Source organism: Anas acuta, chromosome 2, assembly GCF_963932015.1.
Source record: "Anas acuta chromosome 2, bAnaAcu1.1, whole genome shotgun sequence".
Taxonomy (NCBI): Eukaryota; Metazoa; Chordata; class Aves; order Anseriformes; family Anatidae; genus Anas; species Anas acuta.
The window spans coordinates 12,204,641-12,232,164 of NC_088980.1; positions in this window are offsets into that span (position 1 = coordinate 12,204,641).

The window sequence follows — 27,524 nt, forward strand, 5'->3', positions numbered from 1 at the left end:
AAGACCTCTCTCAAAAAACATTATCTGATCTTGCTAATTTTTGTCAGTTTTGCCTTACAATATTCTTGCAGCTAAGTGCAACTGAATGTTCTGGTGATTTTCTTCTAATTTTGAAAAGTCTGTAAAATAATCAGGGAATGGGACAAGTGGTTAATTATCAGTGCTTTACATGCTTTTTAATGTACACCACTTATGTCAAAGCTTTTAATTGGCAATTTTAATTGGTCTACAGTCTCAATAAATTTCTTTTTTTTTTCAAGATGGAACTATGGGCTCTTTTTAAGACCACTAAAAGGCCCTCTGGAGGGGAGGTCCTTAGAAGACTCACTGGCTTCTTTCCACTGTGCTCAACAGCACACATCAGAGTGCCCTGCCAGCTTGGCATCAGCGGTAGCAGCAAGGCTGAAGAAATATCAGCAAGGTTCCACCTCTGTGAAAAATGGAAGGAGGTAATCAATGGACTAAGTGCCAGGCAAGCAACCACAGTGTGGTTTTATCAATGCTTCTAAATCAGACCAGCAATGCACTTGGTGAGATTTCTTTCCAAGGAGCAAGGCTAATGCTTTTTTTTTTTTCTACTGTTGTATATGTATAATAAAACTTTCTGAAAGGTTAAATTTATACATTGGGTACAAATGTAGCAGCCATTACAATGAAAAATAAGATGTTAAGTCTCTTGTTAAAATAATTACAGTGTCATTTCATGAATCATTCATTGTCTAAATTATCACATGTTAAGAATAGGCTTATATTAAAGGATATGCTTTAAAATGTTTCTTTTCTATTCCTTTTCCACTCTGAATGAAGGTCTTATTTAATAAATCTAGCAGAAAATTCTTCTCTCTGTGACTGTTTAAATAGTTGTATAGATACATGGATGTAATTGAAAACAGAGATTTCCACTGGGGAATAATGAAGGCAAATCTTTCCCGGCATGATATTGTTTTTAACATGTCAATAAGCAAGTATACTATTCTGAAAAATAAGTAAAGAGGTAACAATGAATACTATATTTAGAACATTCTACATAAAATGAAAAATGAATCTTAATTTAAAAGAGAAAGAATTACTTATATATTTTTCTAATATTTGAGCATGTTGCTATCACTTCTTCACCAAATTCTATATTATTTTTTAATGAAACAAGACAAACAAACAGAGTCCTACATGTAAAATGTTAAGCCTGCAAACATTTTACCACAGTGGCAATATTGGCTATGTGAGAATTTGCCTCAAGTTAAGCAAGACTGTTTAGACATCTAAATAAAGCAATGTGTGCTGTCAAATGCTCTTGACTTGATCCAACAGCAGTAAATCATGTACAAGTACATCACTAAATTAAGTTTCCAGAACTTTGAGCAACCTGATCTGGTGGTAGGTGTCCCTGTCTGGGGAAGGGTGGAAGGTAGGGGGGTGGGGGAGTGGGGAATTAGATGACCTTTAAGGTCCTTTCCAACCCAAACCATTCTATGATTCTATGAACTTTCTGTGAATAAGTTTTGTATGACTCGTAGGACTGTTGTATTGGTGCATCTTCTAATTATTTTACTTCAGTATGCATCAAGACTCTTTTCTATCCCCTTCTGCAAATACTTGTACAATTATCTTTTTCTGTACCTAAATTATTAGAAACTTTAAGTGTAAAAAGCAAAATGTAATAATCAACAGTTATCATTTCAATTTTCTACGGTCCACCCCAGTGTACCCTAGTTTTTCATTAAAAAAACTGTGAGTTTTTATTGTTATTTTTCCTGATGGATTTTTTGTAGTATTTTCAGGCAAGACTTTTGAGAGAAATGGTACTGATAAGAGAAGTGCCTGGGGCAAGAGGTTAGAACTTGTGAATATGGCAAAGACATCTTTCAGCCACCTTAGTTATGTATTAGTATAAACCGGATACTCAGATAGTGCTGCAAGTTATAGGATGCTGTACTGAAAGCTAGTAAAAATATATCAAAAGAAAGAGAGAGAGAGAATAAAAACAAACAAATTCAAAGGCCTGATTCTATTTCTACAATGACATGTAGGTCATTTCCCTTAGACAGAGTTTCAAATGTGAAGATGGTTCTGTAGTGCCTGCACAGAACTATCATAGTTCTACTTTCTACTGTGGAAGAAAGATTATCTTTTATGGAAGGAGAAGAAGAAATGTATGGAGAGGTTAATCCCACAAGTACTTTTTCCTTTAGCAGATGTAGATAAATTGTTCCCATGAAAAAATTAGAGAAATTTTACCTCTTTTTAAAAAAAAAAAATAATTATCTTTTCATCAGTCTACAACAGCCAGAGGACAATAGCTGAGGTTCCTATTTCATTTCAGCTGACACAACCATGTGGGCTGTTGGACCTGCTCAGATGCAACCTGGATAAGAGGCAAATTTTTTATCTGCAAAGGAAAAAAGTAATGAAATGTAGTTAAAACAACTAAAAATCAAAAATTTTTCTCTCTTTTCTGACCAAATCATAATGATGCTAGAATCACATAGTCTAACTTTGATAGCTGATCTTGAAAGTACTATGGGACTTTTGGTTCTCAAATTCTCCTGCAACAGAAGTACAGTAAAAACACGGGATATGTGTTTGAGGAAAAATAAGCCAGTATTGGATTTCTGGGAAAGAAGTGAAGCCAAAAATGAGAAAACAAGTAGGTATTGAAAGTACATTCAGTGTAAAATGTAAAATTACCTGTGGGAATCTTGTCTGAGTTTATCAACCACCTTCACTAATACACTTAGAGAAACATAATATGGTGTTACTTGCAAAACTTGATCTTGGGACAAATTCAGTCAATTTTAAGGACATAAAATTCAACAGCAGAAATGAAGGGCCTTTGAATTCAACTAGCATCGCCTCTGACAGAACTACAAGCAGACATTAGGGACCAAAAAGAAGATGATAATTAAACAGTAAATTTAGGGATGAGAGAAAAATACATGCAGCATCAAATAAAATTTCCTAAGTAAGACAGAATGAATCAGAGACACATATGAAACAGGCAAGTGAAGGATCCTGAATATACAGTTGAAATAAGAATAAGGTGAATAAGAAGAAGAAAGTGAGGAATCAGTATAAATGACAGTAGTTGCTACAGTCAGGATTGCTTTGGATGATAGAAGAATATATTGTTAACAACCAAACATCATAAATGGAAACTGAATAATATAATTTAGAAGACTTCAAACAAGTGAGAGATAATTTTGAAAATATTATAGTCACTGGAAAATCAAAAGCAACAGGTGTTAAAAGAAAAGAGCAGAAATGCTCCTGTTTTAAAGTAGTCCAACTTCAGTGCAACAGCTAGCAAGGGCTACACATCTCAGTGTTAGCTAAGACACCTGCACTGTAAATACTTTTTCTCTAAAAAGTACACTCTCAGCAACTGAGCATGTCATTTACCTTTAGGTAGAAGTTACATATCCTGGACACTGTGCTCTGCAAGAATGCAAACACATGCTTTTTTTTTTTTTTTTTTTTTTTTTTCCTCTGATACAGACAAAACAAAGCACTTTGTGAATAACAAAATCACATAATTGATGTGATTGGAAGCAGCTTCTGAGACTGTCTCACTCAACCCCCTTCTCAAGGCAATGTCATCTACAGCAGGTTTCTCAATGTTGTGTCTAGTCTGTATTTGAATATTTCTAAGGATGGAGACTGCACAATTATCCAAGCAACCTGGGCCAATGTTCAGTCACCCTCTTAAAAAAAAATAAGTAAATAAATACACATTTACATGCAGTTTTCTGTATTTCAATTTGCGCCTACAGATGTCTGTATTGCCACTGAGCACCAGTAAGAAGTCTTTCTATCCCCACCAGTTTTCCCCCAGTCAGATATTTGTACACATTCATAAGATTCCACCTGAGTCTGCTGTAGTTGGGGCTGAGCAACCCCAGCTCTCTCAGCATCTCCTCATTTGTCAAATTCTCTAGATCACATCATCTTTGTGTCTCTTCAGTGAACTTTCTCCAGTATGTCCATGTCTCTTGATTAGTGGGAGTCACCACTGATGATTTAGCTTCAGCTGGGCTTTGTGCCACTGGTCATAACCTTGACTACATTAGTTATCTTCTCTTTAATGTTACTACATATTACAACTCACGTTAGTTTGTATATACTTACAGCAATTACTAATCACTCTGTTTTCAACTGAAAATGGCCTTGTTGCAACATAGGTTGCCCCTTTCACTCTAAATTTACATGTTTCATAAATTAATAAATAAAGGCATAAATCTCATTCTAAGGTCACTTGAAAAATTTTCTGGAGAGATTTTACTCTTGCAAAATAAAAAGTTCCATTTGGGAATGTCCTTTTTTTTTTTTTTTTTTTTTTTTTTCTTATTCTTATTCTTATTCTTTTTCCTTACATATATATACACATATATATATGTTTATTTCAGACTAGGCATATACTTTTGAAGATAATTTTAAAATCTCTTCAATTCTGTTCATTTCACAGAGTGATCAGAGGATCAGAGTGCACAAAGTGAATTCATTATGGATGAATTGTAACTGGATATTTCCTGACCAATATCGAAGACATAGTATACCCTGGAATTTTCCAAAACCCTTTTTTCATGCTTTGGGTTTTTCACAGTTTAACACCACAGTTTACAATTTTGCTAGGAAATGTGTACTAACATAAAGACCTTTCTGACCTGGCCTTAAAACAATTTCTTTGAAAGAACTTAGCACCTTCTTGAAATGGAGTTAAACTGGGCTGTATAATGTGCAGATCCTAAGGAAAAGAGAAAGAGATCTGCACACATACTGCATTTTAAACCTAAAATCACCACTCCTACACTGTGTGAGAAGCAATGCTCAAAGGTAAAGGCAAAAAAAAAATCCAGTTCCCCTGAAAGTCACTGGAATATGGTCATTACACTTTAAAACTCCTTCTAAACTCCTGAAGTCCATCTTTCATTCGTTTCATATTCATTCATAGTATAAGACTGAAATGATCTTCAGGTAATCATTCAAGGCCAAATGCTCCCACTCACTTTCTGGGTGAGTAGTCCTATACTCTTCACACTGATACACTCACTTCAATTGAAATGCTTGAGATAGAAACCACTCAAGGAGGCTTGATAAAACCTGAGTGAAGTCTTAAATTTCCAACTGACTTCAGTAGGCTTCCAATAAAGCTGGCTGAATACAGCTATCAAAGCCAAATTCTGTACAACTCCCACGATCACATACTTTAAAAAATGTTTAAAAATCTATGCTGTAAAAACACAGAAAATCAAGAGCATTAGCATGTTTTTCAGAGATGTTTTTCAAAAGGTAATTCCAAGAATTCTGGATTGCTTATGCATTCAATGTGATATCTAATACAAGAATTTCAGAATTCGAGCTAGTAAAATATTTTGAGCATGAAATCTGCTATATTTCTTCCTTTTTTTTTTTTTTCCTGTTTGTTTTGTCTTTATTTTTTCTTAGGTTCTAAAAATACTTAGTGGAATAAATAATGGAATAAGAGATAAAATAAAATAAAACTATTATTTTAGGTCAGCCAATGCATGATTTGATGAATCAAGACAGCTAGACAGACTGCTTTTTAGGATTTCTGCTCCTCCTTCTGATGTGAAAAAGTTTGTGAAAAAATGAAAACATAAGCATTTTTCAACCATATCTGTCTTTCAGGAAGCTAACAGTGGTAAAATGTGAACATTGCTTCATACTGTCCCATCTGTAAACAGGGAAAGACATCAGCTTACATTACAATACTGCTAGCTACCAGTAATCAAAATCTCATTGACCCTACCAGTTCGCCTGAAACAATGAGAAGATATGACAATCCAGATAATTTTTTCTTTTAGAGCATAATAGTAAGTCTGGCATTGAATGCAAAAGAGATTAAAAATAATCATTCAAGGAGATTAAATTCAGTGATAGATAAGTGTAAATAATAACAACAGCCCTAATGATAACGCTGGAATGATTTGCTATAGAAATGTCTGCTCTCAGAAAATAATTTCTCAAAGCAACTCTGAAAACTTAATAGCCTAAATATGTTAGGTAGATCTTAGTTATTTTAAGTTAATGTGTTTCATTAGAGTTTATTATACTGTAAATTCCTCAGGGAAAATAAAATTAAATAGTAATAATTAAATACATATATATATATATTGATGCATAGTCAGTACATAAAAATCCTAAAAAGACAAGTTAAATGGTTTAAAATGTGCTTAAGATAATTGAAAATAAAGTCTTCCCAAAGCTGGGTTCATCTTTATAGTAGTTTATGATATAAATGGGTTTCAATCTACACTGCTAGTGAAAATTAGAGAGATTTTGGTTCTGAATGTACTATTCTTCTGTTAGATCAATATTCCTAACATTAAAGATAAATTCATGCCTATTTGTTTCATTGCAGCATCTGTTTTATGGGAGCAACACAGTGTGTCATATAGTACAGCCAACAAACATATGCTGCAAATAAGTAAGAAAAGCGTGAATTTGTATTTAACACTGGGAGTCTAGAAGTTCTCCCAATGAAGATAATTCACTAGAAATAAAAATTCTGCATGACTCCTGCAGAAATTATAGGGGTAATAACTAAGAGTAGCACAGTGATTTCCTATATTTTCAAGGTTAGTCTTCAAATATCACTGCTTAACAGTATGTAGCCAAGCTTTACTGATGAAACTAGCAGTTAGGATTTTTCCTCCAGCATTTTGGTTAATGCATAATGCATAGTAGAGTAGATAGTATGTGTGCATGAAGTCTTTCATCCTTAGCTTGCTGATTTAGATCAAGATTAGGGCAGCTGTAATTTGGGATTAAAAATTATTACTCTTGCCTTTATCTGCCCAAACCAGAAAATGGACATAGAGCTAGCCAGTACTGCAGCCATGGGGTGCGACTGCATTTGGTTTGCCATGCCAGAGCAACCCAGATGGTGATCTACACAGATGGGATAAGAGAGGAGGCTGATCAGGTAGGAAAGCCCATTTCATTCCTCCTGACTTGCAAAAGATTATGTGCCCTGAGCCATAAAAATAGCAAGCAATTAAGGAGGAAAGTCTGTTATCTCGGGTGAAGTGAGTGAAGTACCAAGGGAAACAAAATTCTTCTCTTGATGCAGTAATAGATAATTCTGCTGATCACCTGAAATTACACATAACACCTAGCTATGCAGCTTTTCACATCAAGCAACCTCATGGGCATGATGTAGAGAAGACTGTACTCCTCCTGAGGAAGCTGCTCATCTGTCAGTGCTGAAAGTCTTCCCAGGCATGGAGTCATTCCAATGGAGTGGTTACCAACTGAAAAACAAACAAACAAACAACAACAACAACAACAACAAATATTGTGAGGTTATATTTGAGAAAATGTATTTCAGAATATTCAGAAAATATGTTTCAGAATAGGAGACAGATTTTTTTTCTTCTTAATGATAGAAAGAAATACATTTATGAGCACTTATATATTCCTGTACACAGGACAATCTTAAATATCCATAATACCATAGAATCACAGAATGGTTTGGGTTGAAAGGGACCTAAAAGATCATCTAATTCCCACCACCCTGCCATGGGCAGGGATACCTCCCACTAAACCAGGTTACTCAAAGCTCCATCCAACCTGGCCTTGAACACTTCCAGGAAACACATCTAAAACTTCTCTGGGCAACCTGTTCCAGTGTTTTGCCAATCCCGTAGTATATAATTTCTTCCAAATATCTAATCTAAAGCCGCATATATATTTTTTTTTCAGTTTAAAACCCTTCCTTCTTGTCCTGTCACTTCATTCCCTGACAAAGAGTCCCTCCCCAGCTTTCCTTTAGGCTCCCCTTAGGTACTGGATGTCTGCTGTAAGGTCTCCCTGGAGCCTTCTCTTCTCCAGGCTAAACAACCTCAAATCCCTCAGCCTCTCTGCATAGGAGCAGTGCTTCAGCCCTCTGAACATCTTTGTGGCCTTCCTCTGAATTTGTTCCAATATGTCCATATCCTTTTTGTGCTTGGGGCCCCAGAGCTGCATGTGGCACTCCAGGTGGGGTCCCACAAAAGCAAAGCAGAGGGGGAGAATCCCCTCCCTTGCCCTGCTGGCAACACTCTTTTTGATGCAGCCCAGGATACAGTTGGCTTTCTGGGCTGCAAGTGCACATTGATGGCTCATCTTAAGATTCTCATCCACCAACACACCCAGGTCCTTCTCCTCAGGGCTTCTCTCAATCCATTCTCCATCCACTTTGTCTTTGTGCTTAGGGTCGCCCTGGCCCAGGTGCAGGACCTTGCACCTGGCCTTGTTGTAACCTCATGAGGTTCACAAAAGCCCACCTCTCAAGCTTGTCCAGGTACCTCTGGAGGGCATCCCTTCCCACCGGTGTGTCAACCACACCACACAGCTTGGTGTAATCAGCAAACTTGTTGAGGGCACACCTGATCCCACTGTCCATGACACTGACAAAGATATTCAACAATGCCAGTCCCAGTACTGACTCCCTAGGAATGCCACTCTGTACTGATCTCCACCTGGACATTTTGCTGCTGACTGCAACTCTTTGAGTGCAACCATCCAGCCAGTTCCTTACCACCAAGTGATCCATTCATCAAATCCATATCTCTCCAGTTTAGAGACATGGGGGACAGTGTCAAATGCTTTGCACAAGTCTAGGTAGATGAATTCAGCTGCTTTTCCCCTATCCACCAATTCTGTAACTACCTCATAGAAAACCACCAGGCACAATCTGCCCTTAGTGAAGCCATGTTGGCTGTCACCAATCACCTCCTTATTTTCTACATGTTTTAGGATAGTTTCCAGGAGGATCTGTTCCATGGTCTTCCCAGGCACAGAGGTGAGGCTCATTAGCTTGTATTTCCCTGGGTCCTCCTTTCTAGCCTTTTTAAAAATGGTATTAATGTTTCCCTTTTTCCAGTCCCCAGGGACTCCACCTGGCTTCCAGAACTTTTCAAATGTGACGGAGAGAGACTTGACAACTACACAGAATCATATAACTATAGAATCAATAATGTTGGAAAAGACCTCCAACATCATCTTTTCCAACCATCCCCCTACCACTAATATAACCCACTAAACCATATTCCTAAGTACCATGTCCAAACTTTCATTAAACACCCCCAGAGACGGTGACTCTACCACCTCCCTGGGCAACATGTTCCAATGCCTGACTACTCTTTCTGAGAATAAATGTCCCCTAATTTCCAATCTACACCTCCCCAGCACAACTTGAGGCCATTCCCTCTTGTCCTATCATTACTTACCTGTGAGAAGAGGCCAGCTCCCAGCACACACAACTTCCTATTCAGGTAGTTGTAGAGAATGAGATATATCTCAATGGGTCCCATGGACCTGTACCAAGGAACTTGGACTAAGTTCCTTAGCTGGTCTCAAACCTGATCTTCTCCATTTATGACCACAGTTCAGCATTACTGCTCTATATTTAATTTCACCCTGGTTCTTTTATTCCCCATTTCCTGCACCTTTGGCCATAAGTATAAATAGTCCCAGAAGGACACACAGGTACTCTAAAAACAGATTCTTTAAACTACAGACTGATAAAAGGATCCACTTTTCAAATGAGGGAATATATTGCTTACAGCTGTAAGGTATGATGTCATCAAAGAAACATTTATGTCATTCAGAGGACTGAGGGTAGAATAACACTTGATTTGAAATACTGTGCCTGCAATGTTAAACATGACATTATGTATTTTTAATTATCAGAATATTCATCCAAAAGCAAATTAACACTACACATATTAGATACTACAAACAGGTCAATTTTTCATCTGATCTTCATATGCACAACTTACAACATCCACAGATACCTATACAACTATTTTATAAATGTTTAGACAAAATTTCAATGAATTATAGAAGTAAATAATTAATCAAAGTAGTCTACATTTATTATAGTTAATTTTTATAACCCAGGAATGAGTTAGATTCAGATCTGTGCCTCTAATTGGTTTAAAGATTTTTTTTCCTGTGTGGTTTGACTTCTAGCAATATTTCATATGTAGATTCAACAATGAATTTAATTATAGTAAGCTCATTAGGAATGGAGCCATTGCTTATCTTAAGTTCTGTAAAGTAGTATATATTTACTGCACTGTATAAGCAGTATTTAATGATTAATACTCTATACTCTGTCATATTAATATGAAAGCATAAAAGGATTATCAGAGGTAGGGAGGCTTTTTATATTTTTGTGAAGAATACAGAGATGAGTCCCTTTATAAGTTAAAATGAATGGAAAACCAAAGCCTGATGAAATGTCACTTTTATTTTATTTATTTATTTTTTCTATTTTTACTACTGTTTAGAGCTAGACAGACTCAGTATAAGACTAGTTTGTTAGTCCTATATCATACTTATCCTTTCTACAGTGGCTGATGATGGTGGAAAAATAGGCAGATCCAGAAATCATCATTAAAAGACCAGATATCTCTGACTATGAATCTAGACTCAATCAAAGATCAATTGCCACAAATCAGATAAAAAGATACAGCTTAGGTAATTTTTATTTTAAGAATAAAACAGCCTTCTACAAATGTAGAAAATTGGTGATGTAAATTGGGAAAAGCACAAAAATGTTTTTCTTTCCTATCTCTCAATCCCTCTCTCTTTTCCCCTCTTCCTTCCTTCCTCCCTTCCTCCCACCCTTTCCTTTTCTCTCTCTGCCTTCCTCCCTCTTCCTTCCCCTCTTCCTTACTTCCACTCTCTTTTCTTTCTCTCTCCTTCCCTCATTTCCTCTCTTCCTTCCTATTTCTTGTCTTCTCTATTAAAATTAATTCCATTGCAAACTATACCAATATAAATATAAATTCTTTCAAGCTGTCAGGATTTTATGTGAGACATTAGTGTTAAATTTGCACCTAGAAAAAGTTGTGGGTTTTTTTTAGGTTGGAAATTCGTTAAAGAGCAGGAAAAAAAAGTGACAAATGATATGATATTTTCATGAGCATGAATTGATGCAGCATGCTCAGGTCAGAAAAAAAATGTGTAACACTGTACATTTCCAGCATGAAACTGACATTTCTTTCATGCTGCAAAGACATTTAAAGTGACATTCTTCTATTTTCCACAGAGACAGCTGCTATACTTCCCAGCTTAAAATTGGCCTCAGCTGGCATCTAATAAATGGGAAAACATGTAGATAATAGTCATGAACTAGTGAGCACTGCTGGTTGACCAGTTATCCAACTGCTGATAAGCAGTAGTTTCAGCTGTAACTCCAGATGACACACATGCTCTTTCCTTTCTTTGTCTCTTCTTATAACTTACACTTCCAATAACATCATGATTTAGGCATATTATGAACTACCTGTCCACCATTATAATTTTGGTGTAACAGTGCTGATGAATATTCTTTTAAAAGACAGAGTAACATTACTTGAAGATTGTTTATCCTTAGTAATATGAAACATACAAAATGTGAGTTCCCTCATAAGAAAAAAAAAAAATAAAATACTAAATTACCACCACCAAATAACAGCAACAACAGCAACAACTGTCAAATTTTCAGTAAACTGCTTCTTTGTGGAAAAAGATTCCTTGCCAATTGAAATATTCCATGTAAAAAAAAAAAAAAAAAAAAAGTGATTTAAATACACTTTCACCAGAATAGAGCTGGCCTGGGAGTTCAGATTTAAAGGAAATACAGTTTCAGGCCACTCCTATCCTGCCAGGCCAGATGTAACAAACCCTCTTACTGCTTGCTTTGGCCTTGGGCTCCTGGAAATGCAGGAAGCAATGCAGCTCTGTATCTCTCCTGTAACTGCTGGGGATGCAGCTCTTATGTGGCAGGGCATTGGTTCAGGGAGGAGCAAGATGTTAAGTTTCCTTTCAGTATAACCAAGCTGAAATATTTGTTTTCTTGAACAATTTTTTAAGATTACCTTTTAATGGGAAGTATGGAAATGGTGGCTTTTCTTTCTGAAAAGTAGTATATATGTCCACTTTTCATTCTGTAGAACCTTGCATACACTGATTAGTTACAACCCTGAGAGGAAGATGACAGACTGAGGAGTGAAGCAGAAATTATCAATAAGTAAATACTGATTTTGGTGATATTCATGAAAAAAAAAAAAAAACAATCTTTTTTTTATAAATTAAGTAAATGCTGGCAGAGTGGGCATAATTGATATTTCTGTTGAAGTCTTCTGAATAATACTAAGGGTACAATTGGACTTTCAGGTGACACAATCTTTATGAATCTCAGACTGACCCTCTCCTTTGACATATTAGGTTCAAATTTCTTGTTCTCATCTTCACAGTATCTGTGACTTGTGATACTCTGTATCTTTTGTCAAGACCTCCTATCTATATGCTATATATATGTATCTATATCACACAATTGAAAGGCATAAGTAAAAATGTGAAAAGTAATCACTGAATGTATACATATATGCAGTATGTGTGTGTAAGTATTCATATAATTTTCTCAGAAAAAAAATAAATAATACAAACTATCCTTATTTGACTGTGTTCTTGAATCTTGAGTTGTTTAACTCCAAAGGTCTTGGGCAAGCCTACAGGAAACACTATGCAAAAGTAGTATTTATTACATTTGCATATGGTCACAAGAAAAAATATTTAAATAAAATAATAATGAAAAAATAATAAAACTAAATTAAATTAAACTAAACAAAACAAAGCAAACCGACTCAGCTACATATACAAAATTATCAGAACGAAATCAGAAGAAATCAAATATTCAAGTTATGTACTCATGTCTAATAAATTTGAGAATGAAAAAAGTATTTATTTCTTAGGGTTTTTTGCTCGTTTGTTTTTTGATCATTTGGGTGAGTTTTTTAGCATTCTGTAGCTAAAAGAAAAAAAAAAAGAGAGAGAGAGAGATCAGGAAAGAAATAACATTTAGGAGAAAAACAAGGAATAGTAAAATTAATTGAATGAGTTTCATTATTAGAATATATCATTCTTGAAACCAGCGGATTTATCATAAGTCTTCTTATGATAAATCTTAAGTCTTCTTTATCAGAAACAGTGTGTCCAGCAGGGCTAGGGAGGTGATCGTCCCCCTGTACTCGGCTCTGGTGAGGCCGCACCTCAAGTACTGTGTTCAGTTTTGGGCCCCTCGCTACAAGAAGGACATCGAGGTGCTTGAGTGGGTCCAGAGAAGGGTGACAAAGTTGGTGAGGGGCCTGGAGAACAAGTCCTACGAGGAGCGGCTGAGGGAGCTGGGCTTGTTCAGCCTGGAGAAGAGGAGGCTCAGGGGCGACCTTATTGCTCTTTACAGATACCTTAAAGGAGGCTGTAGTGAGGTGGGGGTTGGCCTGTTCTCCCATGTGCCTGGTGACAGGACGAGGAGGAATGGGCTTAAGTTGCGCCAGGGGAGTTTTAGGTTAGATGTTAGGAAGAACTTCTTTACTGAAAGGGTTGTTAGACACTGGAACAGGCTGCCCAAGGAGGTGGTGGAGTCACCATCCCTGGAGGTCTTTAAAAGACGTTTAGATGTAGAGCTTAGGGATATGGTTTAGTGGGGACTGTTAGCGTTAGGTCAGAGGTTGGACTCAATGATCTTGAGGTCTCTTCCAACCTAGAAATTCTGTGATTCTGTGATTCTTGACCACTGAAGAAGTCTTTAACAAACCAGAAATAAAACAATCATCAATCTTATCAAGCTTGGTAAACCCTTTCTCTTTTGGAATACAAAAATATTTGATCTGCTTCTATTACCTTAGAAATTCTCTGTGAAGTTGATTTTTTTTTTTCTTACGTCTGTGAAAGACCAAATCCCAACTGCAATAAGTGTAAGAATGGCAATTAGAAATGGTGGACTTAAGTAAAGAATGTTTTTCTACAGAGTTGCCCTGATATGTGACTCTTGGACAGCTGATCTGCAGAGCTCTACCTTCTACAAGTAATACCAGAGAGAAAGGACACCATAGTGGTGCCTGTAGGAAGGCTACAGCTAGAGATTGAAGATACTGGTGTAAACAGAACTAAGTGCTGCAAGGGGGATGTTCAGTTTTGAGCATGGTGACAGGTTTGAAACCAATGCTGTTGATTTGAGTGGAGTGAGATACAAGGGAGTAAAATGTTAAGGTTCAGTAACGATGTCTATCTCCAGCTCTCATATATATAAATGATGGCTGTGGCACTTCACTGCAATCCTGTATAGCTAGTGTTATTATATACACCCCAGGTTTTTATCAGAAAGTTTAATCTATATTATTGGGAAGTAAATAACTTGTGAGTTTAACAGGAAAATGATAGCTTAGATTAGATTAATGGGAACATAACTTTGCCATGAATAAGTGTTTTTGATTGTAGAGAGATCAAATTCCATATTTAGGAAGCATCCACAGAGTGAAAAAATTTTGTCCTTAGATACTGTTCCCAAGATTTTTGTTGCAATGCAAGTAACCACACAGTAGAAACTGCACATTCGTTGTCTGAGGAATTCATGGTGTGATAAAGAAAATAAGAGTCTCTGAGGGAATAATTGCTTCACTGTGGGGAACTCATGCAACTTAACTTGAACTTTAAACCAATCTGCTTTCCTATTTGTTACTGCTGGTGTGCAGTAGTATAAGGAAGAAATTGTGCAGCTATAAAATGGATGTTTTCAATATTATGCAGCATGATAATGCTGTGACTATTTTTATAAATGTGTTTGTGTTGAGGGGAGAAGTTTTTTACCACCTCAGTTCTAAACAAACTCATGGTAGAAATAGAAAAAAAAAGTATATATCTGGGTGATTTTTATTATGAATATCAACACTTTTTCTGAGCCCTTGGGGAAAAAAAATATATATATATATATATATATGTATATATACAGTGAGTCTCTCCTTATTCTCTCTCTCTCTTTTTTTTTTTTTTTTTTTTTTTTTTTTTGTGTGTGTGTTCATTATTTTCATTCATTCCATAGGCTGTCGAACTGTGATCATTACCATATTTCAATAGGTGCCCCTGTGTGCTCATGCTATGACTGGGCAGAGGGCTTACAGGATTACATGCTTGATTTCCCCTGAAAGCCTCTCTTTCCAGTAAATATTGTGGCAATTTGAAAGGATTACTTTCTTACGCCCCTTTCAATTTTTCCAGACATTTTTGATTTGATAGCAGCAGCTGGTAGTCACTTAAGGGTGACAACAACACTCTCATCATCCCGTTGTAAGGTGAACACACACTGTGCTCCCCCTATCACAGCCAGGGTTCCCAGGTAGGCAGGGGACACAACAGACATGGTAGGAAAGAGATTAGTTTTGTCTGCAGAGAGACTGCATGTGTATTATTTTCTCAAGAAAAGATTCATTAACATATGCCATGATTTTAAATTATTAATTAAGATTTCTAAATATCAACAACATATTCAAAAAGCTTAGTTAATTAAATCAAAAGGAGATACTTTCTTTATGTTATATTACAGCCACTATTACTAAGAGGAGTGAAGGAATTTCTGAATTCTGATCTGTGTTTGTATATCCTTGTGCTGTCTTCCCCTTCTTGTTTTGTTTTGGTTTTGGCAGAAGCCTTCAGAAATTATTCCCCTTCCTTAAAAACTGAACTATACAAATTCTTTACAGTGCACGTTTGGAAAGAATAATGAACTGTGTAAAGCAAAGAGAGATATGTTTTGTCCAAAGTTAGTTTATGTGTGAAGCTGATATTTTGCACTGCTTGTTAGTCTTCAAATGTGGTTCATCAGGACTGAGTTAAGTATTTGAGATTTAAAAATATCTGCTCTTAAATTTTACCTTAACTGGAAACTTGAGGAATTAATCTCTGTTCCTCAGTTTGTTCAAAGGCGTTATTTTCTGAAGATGAAAGTGTGAAGAAGAATTGTATCTCCTTTTGTAAATTAAGAAGAGTGGTTAAGTAACTTGTCCAGTGTCACATGATAAATCTATGGAGGAGTTTGGAATTTGGCAAATTTGTTCTTAATCCCTGTCCTGGGAGTTAATCACATGAAATCCGCCTTGCACTGAAGTCTCTGAGTCTGAATTTGAAATGATTGCTCAGTCAGTGTTAATACTCTTTGAGAGGAAATTCTACTTATAATTTCAGCAATTTTATCCTTAAATAGCAACCTTCTATTCTTAAATTGGGGTGGATGGAGGGGATATTTATTTTTTAAAGTGTGAAATATATGTGACAAAAATAACAATGAAAAAGCACGCTTCATGTTTTGACATTTCTCTCAGTACAGAGACAGTTTCTAATCAAATGCTTGAAGGTCTCACCTATGTTTTTTTGTTTTTTTTTTTTTTTTTTACACTAAACCTGGGAAACAATTTTTTTTTTATAAATGGGAGTCTCACGAATGCTAATGTAGTAAGAACCATCAGCTGACTTCTGTTATCTTTTGTTGGGCTTACAGATCAATTTTGTTTAGTAATCCAGACAAATGCAGAAATGAAATATCTTAGATATCAAGTGTTCATTTGGGCTCCACTGGTTTCAGAACCTTAAATAAAAGGGAATAAACAAGCAGAAAAGACTACTTTTTTTTTTTTTTTTTTCCCTCTTTTTATCAAACTAGATAAACTTAAACAGCAAAATCAATAAAACAGTCTGATTATTTTTTTGTGAGTTCCCTAGAGTTTAATAAAGAGAACTATATGAACACAATGGGAAAAAACTGCTTGTACCAATCAGAAAGATTGAAATATTAGACCTAGTTCTGGCCTTCTGATATTCTTCTTCTCCTGAAATTATGCTTGGCATTGTTGATTTAAGACTGCTAGACATTTCAGATTTAAAAAAAAAAAAGTCCAAACACATGTTTTAATGTGTGTTGGAATTTGGAATTTGGTTTTCTAGCCTTAGTTGTTGTAAAAGAGTAGGAAAGAACATGAGATTCTTTCCTGTATGTCTATATTTCCAAATTGTCACTATTTAAGTAAAGAAATAATGAAATAATACAGGAATGGATTTCATTTTTTGCTTTGTGAGCTGAAATGTCATTTAGATATAGGAACAAAGCAAACTTCAAGTTGCAAAATAATATTTTGCTTTTATATTTTTTGGATCCAGTCTTAGATGAAATTTTGCTCTATCAGTGCAAAGAACCACAGGAGATATTCACAACTACATTTGTGATGAAGTTTCTCATTTTCTTCCCTTATGTAATCAGAGGCATTACCAAGTCTACCTGACCAGTTAGTGAAAAATATCGCATACATCAGTCACCTTTAAATGGAAGACACTATTATCTTTCCTGATAATTGGTAAAAACTGCTAAGTAGAGGAATAATCTAAAATAATATAAATGAATAATTAATGCCTTATTTTTGAGGTCTAATCCTAAATCTTACCACATACAAAATTACCACCAAGGTTAAAATTTAAAGAATTTACATATGTTCGAAACTGATCACATATTGTGTTTAGCTTGAGCAGAACAATCCTATGGCATGTGCAAAGCAGGCATCTGTGTGGCTTTCACAGGGAAAATCTTGGTTCCTCTGTTTTGGCATTAAGCAGCTGAGAAGTGAGAAATCTGGAGAATCAGGTGAAAAATATGTAGAAATCTGAAATGAATGGGGTGGCTTGGGCACCATTTGAGAATTATTTAGGCTGTGTTATGACCAGAAGATAGTTCTCCACATTCCATAAGCCTGAATGTCATCCTCTAAGTCTTTCCCTCCTCTTGCTCCTTTTATATATACAGAAGATCCAGGTTTCCAGGTTTCACTATATCCAAGTTTCACTATTCCTGACCCCTTCCCCCCCCCCCCCCCCCCGTCCCTCCAACTCCTATGTCCCACCCCTTTTGTGTATTCCAAAGCCACAGTGTACCCTAGTATTTCTGCTTCCCAGTCCTACACAGAAATACACTGCTGCTTTCACAACACTGAACACACAGGTAAGAAACCTTGACCCAGTTCAGCATCCCTCAACATGGCTTCAAGTTTGAGATGACAGAGAAAAAATAATTTTCTGAGAATGCATGTAGAGCTAGTGAAACATATTTTGGCACATTTATATTACATCCCCTGTAATTTTGTTTGATCTGGCATTTGCTTAGGAATCTCTTTACTCTGAAACATCTGTTAAAATATATTTTGTTTTAGAGAAAGATGTGATTAGAAAAGTTGAAATCTCTGTTATGAAAAGCTTAAAAAATCTTAATCTGACAGTTTTTCATTTTAATCTCAAATGAGAAGAAATAAAAGGTTGTAGCAAGAAATACATTGTATTTTTTCTTTCTGCTATTTAGAAAGCAGTTTTCTAATGCAAAACATGGGAAGTCACTGAAAAGAAAAAGCATTTTCTCACTCAAAAATAAATAAATAAATAAAAATCCCATTCATCCAAATTGTTGTTTCTTAAAGCACTTTTCTTTTGTGTGTTATCTTTACCTGCAGAGCTTACTTTCCTGTCATAACTGAAAATTTTTACCCCTCCTGTCCTCCAAGTTGGTAAGCATGATATTGACTTCTAGCTCAGTTTTTCACATCCAGTCAATTACTAAATCCGTTAGCTTCTAAAAGGTTATCCTTCCTGTTCACCTAGCACCCAGCTCACTGCTACTATGAAGTATCTATTTGTCGCCTCTCTGAATACCTTGACTGATACTTCCCCCATTCATTTTATCCTATAGTGATTTTGTCCACCGTTCTACTATCCAGAGCTATGGAAAGCTATCTTTTTAAAACCAAACCAAACTAACCAACGAACCAAACAAACAAAAACATATTTTTGCTTCTTTCTCCAAAGTTATTAAACATATGAAACTATTTTTATCCAATAAAAAATTAAATTATATCCACAATATAGCTTTTTTAGCATCGTTCTGAAAAAAAAAATCTAATTATTATAAGGACATTCTTTTACATCAGTTGCTCGTATCTATGTGTGGTTTCAGATTTCACATATGGGACCATAAGATCAGTTCTATCTCAACTGACACTCCAAAAAATAATTCTCCTTCTCTCTTAAGAACACTTAAATGTTCTGCATGAAAGTCGATAAGAATAGGCATCTGATCTAAAACTATATTAACTGTCAATAAACTATCAAAACATCTTAAATATATGTCTTTAGTTTGGCTTTGCTAAGGTTTATAGTCTATAAAACCAATTTTTCATCATCCTTATAAAAAGAATCCCATGTGAAAATTAATGTAAACTTCGATCATTAACGTAAACTTTGACCTTCACCATATCTATAAGATTTGTCATCAGGTAGTATAAAAACAAGCATACAAGCAAGAACAACAACAACAACAACAAATTGAAAAAAAAGTTCACTGTAGAATTCTGTTTAAAAGATGTGGTTGTTGAGTATAGTGATAAATTCTTGGGAAAGGCATAGAAATTTCATTAAGGTTTCCATTGAAATGAATTAGGGGTACAAAGAAAAAGTTATTAATGTTTAACAGGACTGAGACACTAGTGTGTTCTCCAAATAAATCATTGTGTGTTAATAGAACATCCATTATGTGATGGGTTGTAAATTCTGTGGCTGAACCACAGGAACTTCCAAGGTTTAAAATCTTCAGTTTCTCTTACACTTTATCTATATACAAACAAATAAATATGGATGAAGTAGCTAGTGAATAAGTCCTAAAAAAAAAAAAAAAAAAAGACAATGCAGTATATAAAACTCCTTTTTGGAAACTTGATACTGTTTTGCTGAGGTCAGTGAAATCTAAAAAAAAAAAAAAAAAAAAAAGCATTGACTAGGTTGTCTAGAATATACCGATATACCTTTGATTTTTATTCATTAGGCTCCAATAATAATAATAATAATAATGATAATAATAAGAAGAAAAATAGCAATAATAATGATAGCATCCTGCCAGTTAATTTTATATTAGTATATTTGAATTAAAATGCTTTACTAGAAAACACTTGAATGAAGAGAGTGGAAGAATCATATAATAAAACTCTTCAGCTTTACTTTTGGGGCATTTTCTAGTGAGATACATGCTGAAATCCCTACTCAGGGCCACACACAGTACAAATCTGGTTCATGACTCAAAAATACTAGATGGTTGTCCTAGCCAAAGGTGAAATTTGTGACAGCTTCATGCCATGTAAATCTGACTACTTTAAATAAAGATTTCCTTCTTCTCTCAGAAAACTATACTCTGACTCAAAGCTGAGAAAAATATTTTCAAAGGTGATAACTGACCTGAAATATCTGTTGGATATGCCTTCTTCTTGGGTTTGATCAGTTTCTCACAGTAATTCTCATGTCTTACGACACTTGAAAAAAAAAATCAGGAAAATTCTAAGAAAGTTATTCCTTACAACAAGCACCTTGTATTCACTGCTATAATTTCTAGTTTTGACTTCACTTTTAATTTTTATGTTCTATATTATATAGTGTGAAGAGTCATATTCACATGAATGCAAGACAATAACTCATTCAGAAATCTCTGCTGACACAAAAATGCACATAATGCAACTTCAGTGATTTATGAATGACAGCAGCTCTCTGAGCATGTGGTCTGCTGGATACATATTTTTGAGCCTCTCTGTTATTTATTAACTTTTAGCCTTCTGAGCTTCTAAGGTTTGTTTTTTTTTTTTTTTGTTTGTTAGTTTGTTTGTTTGTTTCTCCACATACATGTCTCTCTTTTTCCTACAACATCTGTGAACACTTATGTAGTGTTAACAATTTCACATTCATGTTACAAAGCACCATGTAGAATGACCTCAATAAAAAGGCTTTAGCAGAATATCTAGACAATTCAGATTTACCCATACTGTGTAACTGTAGGTCTTTTGGTTTGTTTCATTGTTAGGGACATACTTGCTTTTCTTCAAAGATGAAACAGTTAAGGCCACTCTAATACCATGTAGAATTATGGTGTGTGTACGAGCCATTTCTTCACAAGTTTTTTTCAGATACAAGCCTGAGTGTTTTATAGATTTTTCTACTGACAAGTTATGTGTCGTCACTGCCCTACTTGCAAGGAGTTTATAGTGGAGATATTTCTCACTGCACTGCATGAATCCCATATTATCTCAAGCCAAAGTATTTCGATGGCTTTTAAGTCCACTGAGGAGAAAGACCAACCAGAAGGGCAGTTTTCTTGTCACCTGATTTCAGCTCTTCCACAATCATGTTTCTGGCATGTAGGAAATCATGTGTGGAGGGATTTTTACCCAGAGGCCCCCTGGATCTGTTGATAACTCCAATTATATCTGAAATAAAACGACATCGCATTTGAAAAATATCAAAACATTTTTCAGAGAGCACCAAGCTGTTGTTTATGGGACCCAACCAGAGCTTGATATAGGCATGATATTCAACATGGTACAAATCTCTGATCATGTGGCTGCTGTGCTCACAGCCTGCACACAACATGCTGAGATTTGTAGACCTATTTGATTGAGATAGAGGTGTGTTGACATCTGCCATGCCATTATGCATTGTAAACCTGTCTTCGATGATTTAGGATGCGAACTCCCATTAAATTTTCATCTGTACTTTTAAAGTACTTAATTAAGCTTCTCTTTTTGTTATCTAACTATATTTTATGAAAGCTGTCAACTTTTCAGGAAAAAAAAAAAAGCCTGTATTTTATGATGTGCAATTTCACAGACTGAGTTAGAGTAACAAAAGTTTTAACATTTGATTTTACCTCTGAAGAAAGCATGATCTGAAAAGCTGTTGGTAGTCCACTATGTAAGCATTCAGGCTCATATCTATAATGATTAGCAAGAAATTCTCCAGCTGTCAGTAATTATTTCTGCTTGTCCACTTGAATGTGGGATGCATATATTTATTTTCACATCTTTATTTTTAATAATAAAGCATTTATTTCTTTCATACACTTTATAATTTATTATTTTTTTTATATATATATATTTATATAATTTTCTATTTTAGAAACCAATTTATGAATCATTTTGTTAAGTTTCTGTTTCTGTTTGATGAGATCTCCACCTCTTTTGCTTAGCTGGTAATAAAAATATAAACCTAGTGTGTTAGAATAACTTGATAGTTTCCTTTCTTAAAACACTTCATTCAAATGTCATAATAGGCAATTTGTAAATTTGATTTTTAATATATATTTTTAATATTGTTTTTGTTTGTTTGTTTTCAAAATACTAAGTTTATTCAGAGTTTTTATTTAAATGGCAGCTTGAAGAACATGCAACACTTTTTTTTACTGCATTATAAATTATTTCTTACTTGCCTGCCAGACAGCAGCAGGAACTGTCTTGGGATCTTAGCAAAGCTCTGTGGTTAGTAATGTCCTTTTGTACAGTTCAGTTGAGAAGTTACTGCACCCCAAAGGCTGCATTTTCTCCTCTTCATCCATTGGTGAAAATCTCTGATACTTTATTTACCCTATGGCTTTGAGCCTGGTTGTTCTCTTCAGCCCTGCCTGTGGAAGCAGGCTGGTGTGGTTTAAACACGGGGAGAGAGGAAAGTTAATTTGTAGCATTCTCAAATTTTGTTAATTCAGTACTGCAAAAGCAAGGGTAAAAGCAAAAGTTAAAAGGGGAAGCCAGAAATGGCATATACCAGTAGTATTTCCAACAGTGTGCATGCTTTTCCTTTATTTAATAACTCAGAAGAATAAAACTAAAAATCACAAAATCTTAATGCATTGCTGAAACATCAATCTATAAGATTATTATTTTTATTAATAATAATAATAATAATTTTATTTTAATTATTAATTATTATAATAATTTTTATTTATTTTTTATTTTTTTTATTATATTATATTATATTATTATTAATTTATTTATTATTTAATTTTTTATTTAATTATTATATAATAATATAATATAATATAATATAATATAATATAATATAATAATTAATAATTTTTAATAATAACAACAACAACAACAACAACAATAATAATAATAATAATAATAATAATAATAATAATAATAATAATAATAATAATAATAATAATAAATTGTTGCCTTTTCTAGCTTATGCATGAGAGCAGGCAAACCTCTGAAAGCTGCTTCCACCAAGAATGTCTTTTTGTTTTTCATACTCAGATTTTCCAAATCTCTTTTCACCAAATTCCCATAAATGTTGCAGATGTGCCACAGCACAGTTACTCAGAGGCACTGTAATAGGGGTCTCTGAAAGGCATCAGGAATACCAGCAACGATGTCTTCTGCTTTCAAGCTTCATTCAGAAGATGTCATCCTGTATTTTGGGATAGCAATAAGTTCCAAATTATATTCTCCTTTAAAATCTGATCACTTTTCTGTAGCTTCATTTCTACCATACCCTAACCTTTTCTATCAGAAAGCTACAGAAGAACATTCATTTTTATTTTTCCTACCATACAAGAAATATGCACCAAGGAAGTAGTCGAAAAAACATACAGATATACAGAAGTGAGTATACAAAAAATAGGGGAAAAGGAATGTTACACAGAACTTCAGCATTTCTTGAATGCTGAACTAAAAACTTCAGATAGAGAGTATCAAGTTAGTCTGTACATACAAAAGTATAGGCAACAGGGCATTCCCTGAGGAAATCTCTATCACAGTTTGCAAATTTATTACACATCACTCACATTTTCAGCAAGAGCTGTTGTGTGCTATTTAGAATATTTGTGTGCTTCAATTATGTTTGTGTATAGGTATAAGAAAAAATTACTTTGTATTGAGAGTGTACCAGAAGCCTTGTATTGAAAATCTCTGGGAACTCGGAATAAAGGGAGAGATTTTATACAGTGACCTTTTTTTTTTCTTCTTTTTCTTTTCTTTTCTTTTCTTTTCTTTTCTTTTCTTTTCTTTTCTTTTCTTTTCTTTTCTTTTCTTTTCTTTTCTTTTCTTTTCTTTTCTTTTCTTTTCTTTTCTTTTCTTTTCTTTTCTTTTCTTTTCTTTTCTTTTCTTTTCTTCTTTTCTTTTTTCATGAGCTCTGTGTTGCAGACAGCTCTCCTAAAGCACAGATTGATGGGGCATGCATTAAATGCCAATTGTTAAATTTGTTAGTTAACAACAATTGTTAGTTAAATGTCATCTGTCTCATTATTCCTTTTAAAGCTGTAGTCAGAACTCAAGTTCTGCATGTAGATATATTCAAATATTTTCTCTTCAGTTTAGAGGTAAAGTTAGATGCGGGTATTTTGTGTGGCTGAGGGTTTGTAAATTTAGCAGACCCTATAATTAGCAGACACTGAATAAGCTTAAATCATCTGCAACATGATAGAAAATAACTGTATGTTTGAAAATCCCACTATTGCCACCATTATGTATGTCTCTGACTTGGAAAAATACAATATATATATATATTTTATTATTACTATTTATTATTAAAAGAGAACATCAGTGATATAAGAAATATCAAAAAGAAAATAGGAATGTGTCACTGAACAATTTTGTTCCAAGAGCAAATAGAAGATAATTGGTTGAAACTAATAATTACATAGCATAATCAGGTTTTGGAGTAAGGTTCCAGTGAGGAAAATTAGAGGAAAGACTAGGAATAGGAAAAACTAAAATAAAAATAAAAACAATAAAATGAAAATAAATGAAATAAATAAATAAAATCTATGGTTTTTTTTTTTGTTTTGTTTTATTTTTTTGTTTTTGTTTTTTAATGGAGTTTAATTGAATCGTGGAATAAATTAGTTGAAGCATGAGGGTGTTGGATATGGTTACCGACACAATTTATGTTATCAAATGTCATCCTGCTTTGCCACATGTTGAGTAGATTATCCTGGATTGACTTCATTTTTCTTCCACTACCGTCACTGGCAATAGCCAAGTTATAAGTCTCTGAATCATTTGTTAACAGAAACATTGACATAGTCTTTACCATAACAGTATGTATGGCGCAGTGGTACTATCACTGTTGATGACAAATGTCATTAGTTTAATGACCACAGTTAACTATTGTCATATTTAAGTGAGGTTACTTAATGGAGTTAAATCTACTTTCCTTAATGGCTAGAATTAAAAAATTATGTCACATCTACATTAAGCTTATTACCTGTAATTTGTACAAAGAAACCTTTAGCTTGAATAATTACTCCTACTTAATATATCATTAACCAGAAATTGACCAGGACCTAGTAAAGTATATTTGAGATTTTCAAATTTGTTTAACATCACTATTTTGTCTCTTAGATGAGATTTCATTAATGTTTTATTTTGGCTATTTAATTTGGCTGAAACAATCTGCCTTGGGCAGTCATTTGAGTGCTGTGATAATAATGCAAACTTGTAAATGGGAAATATATACGAAGCATAAGTATTTGCCTTCCCTTCCCCCCTCCCCCCCCCCCCCCCCCCCCCGCCTTTTTTTTTTTTCTTCAAGTACTGCTTTATATGAGGGTTGTGAAACTGAGTCCACTGAATCTATTGAATCATAGAATCACAGAATATCCTGAGTTGGAAGGGACCTGCAAGGATTATCAAGTCCAGCTCCTGGCACCACCGAAAATTTTAGATCATGTGGGGCTGCTGCCTGTGGGAAGCCCCAGCAGGATCAGTTCAGGAAGTGCACAGTCCAAAAGTTTCTTACATTCAGACAGGCTTGGTGCAGTGACTACTTCACTGGAAAGCCTGTTCCAGTGAATCCTCTCAGTGAAAAACCTCTTCCTAGCCTAAACCTCCCCTGCCTCAGCTTGACACCATTCCCACAGGTCCTATCACTGGTGACTAAGGTAAGATTCTGCTAGCGTTAAGACAGTACTCAATTTCAAAGACAAGAGGATCCCTTAGCTACTTTCACTGACTCTTCCTTTTCTCTGAAGTGCAATATGACTTTATTGTCAATGAAATAAAACTTTTACATTAGATTCTTTTTCTTGTAATGAGTACTTATTTTGGAACTTTATTTCATATCTTAATAGGAATAAATAATGTTATTTAAAAAGTAAAGAAAGGTTACATACCAGATAGGTATGAATTTGTTACCAACAAGAAGTATTAGTGTAAACAGAACACATTTCTGGGCAAACAAAAACCCAAAGCAAATGTCAGAATAACATCTCTAAGTTTTACTACAGTGGTATGTGAAAAAAAAAAAAAATCATGCCAAGATATAAACCTCAACCACTGCTCAGTTCAGTTGCTACTACGATTAATTTTTTCTGCCTTTACTTCCATCTCAAATCTAAGATGGAACATAAAGGAACTACATCAGTTCTGCATGAATTCAAAGACTTTGATTAGTTATAGTAGCTAAGAAGAAAGATCAACAGGGTTGCTCTCACACTGAGCCTGCTAACAGAACCACAGGAATTCACAGAGGTGCCACAGGCTGGCTGAGCCAGAGGTTGAATATTGTTGTCACCAACTTTTGTTCATAGTTAAGAATTGTTTAATAATTTAATAATACTTATTACTGATAAATATAAAAATAAATATAAGTATTTTATATTTTAAAGTAATATTTTTCATGTCTTACTTGTCTTATTAATTGTCCTACCATAAGAGATTAAAACATCCCATAAACATCCTTTACTAAAGTTGAAGATATTTTTCACATGTTCTTTCTTTTCTTTTCTTTTCTTTTCTTTTCTTTTCTTTTCTTTTCTTTTCTTTTCTTTTCTTTTCTTTTCTTTTCTTTTCTTTTCTTTTCTTTTCTTTTCTTTTCTTTTCTCCTTTAAATAGAAAATCATTCTTTTTGAAGGACTTGGATGCACACAGAATTATCTACCAGGAAAAAAAAAAAAAAGTCTCCTCAGCTTTTAAACACTTTCTGAAAATTACTTAATGAAAATGTGTTAAGTACATAATACACAAATAAAAATACACAGTGTCATAAAATATCCAGTTTTAAAGCCAAATTCATAAAACTTTTTATGCTGTGTATTTATATTGTTAAACTTTATATTGTATAATGTTAAAATTCTCTGTCTTGTCAAACACAATTCACTGTAGTTACTCAAGAAGGGAAAAAAAGAATGATGGTTGAAAATAGCAAGAATGTAGGTATGTGTAGCTAAATCTTTAGTATCTTTGAACCACTAGAGAAAAAGGTGGATTTATGATTGCATTTAAAAAGTGTGAAGTTAAAGTATGAAGTTATTCTCTGAAAAAAACAAAAAACAAAAAACAAAACAAAACAAAACCTTTATAAATAATGATTTTCAATAAACTTTATCACTTAAAACGGCAAACTGATGCAGAGGCAATTAAGATTTCTGTATGCTGTCAGTTAGGGTGTTTTTAATTCATTCAGTGTTTCCTTTTATTTCCAGAGGATGCAACAAAAATGTGGAGAATTAAATCAATTATGTTTCTCTTAAGAAGGAAATATATGTTCACCAGATTTTCATCAGATTCCTTAAATCAAAGGTTAAAATTTGATATAAAGAAATATTCTGAATTAAACTTTTTCATGTAGTGAATAGGACATAATTGTTCCTGAGTCTAGACCAAACTAAAGGGCTTAGTTATTTCCACAATTACTGTTATTTCCACATGTTTTAATGGAAAGTTTGAATCAGGAGTAGGGCACCAGGTATTTCACTAAATTATCCCTTTATGTAGCACTATTAATGTAGGCTGACGCTTTCAGCCATGAAGTGGGAAATTAAAAATATATTAATACCAAAGCTTTCATGATAACTGCATTGATGGACAACACATAGTTTATATTTAATCACCTCTTATTCATAACATGTCATA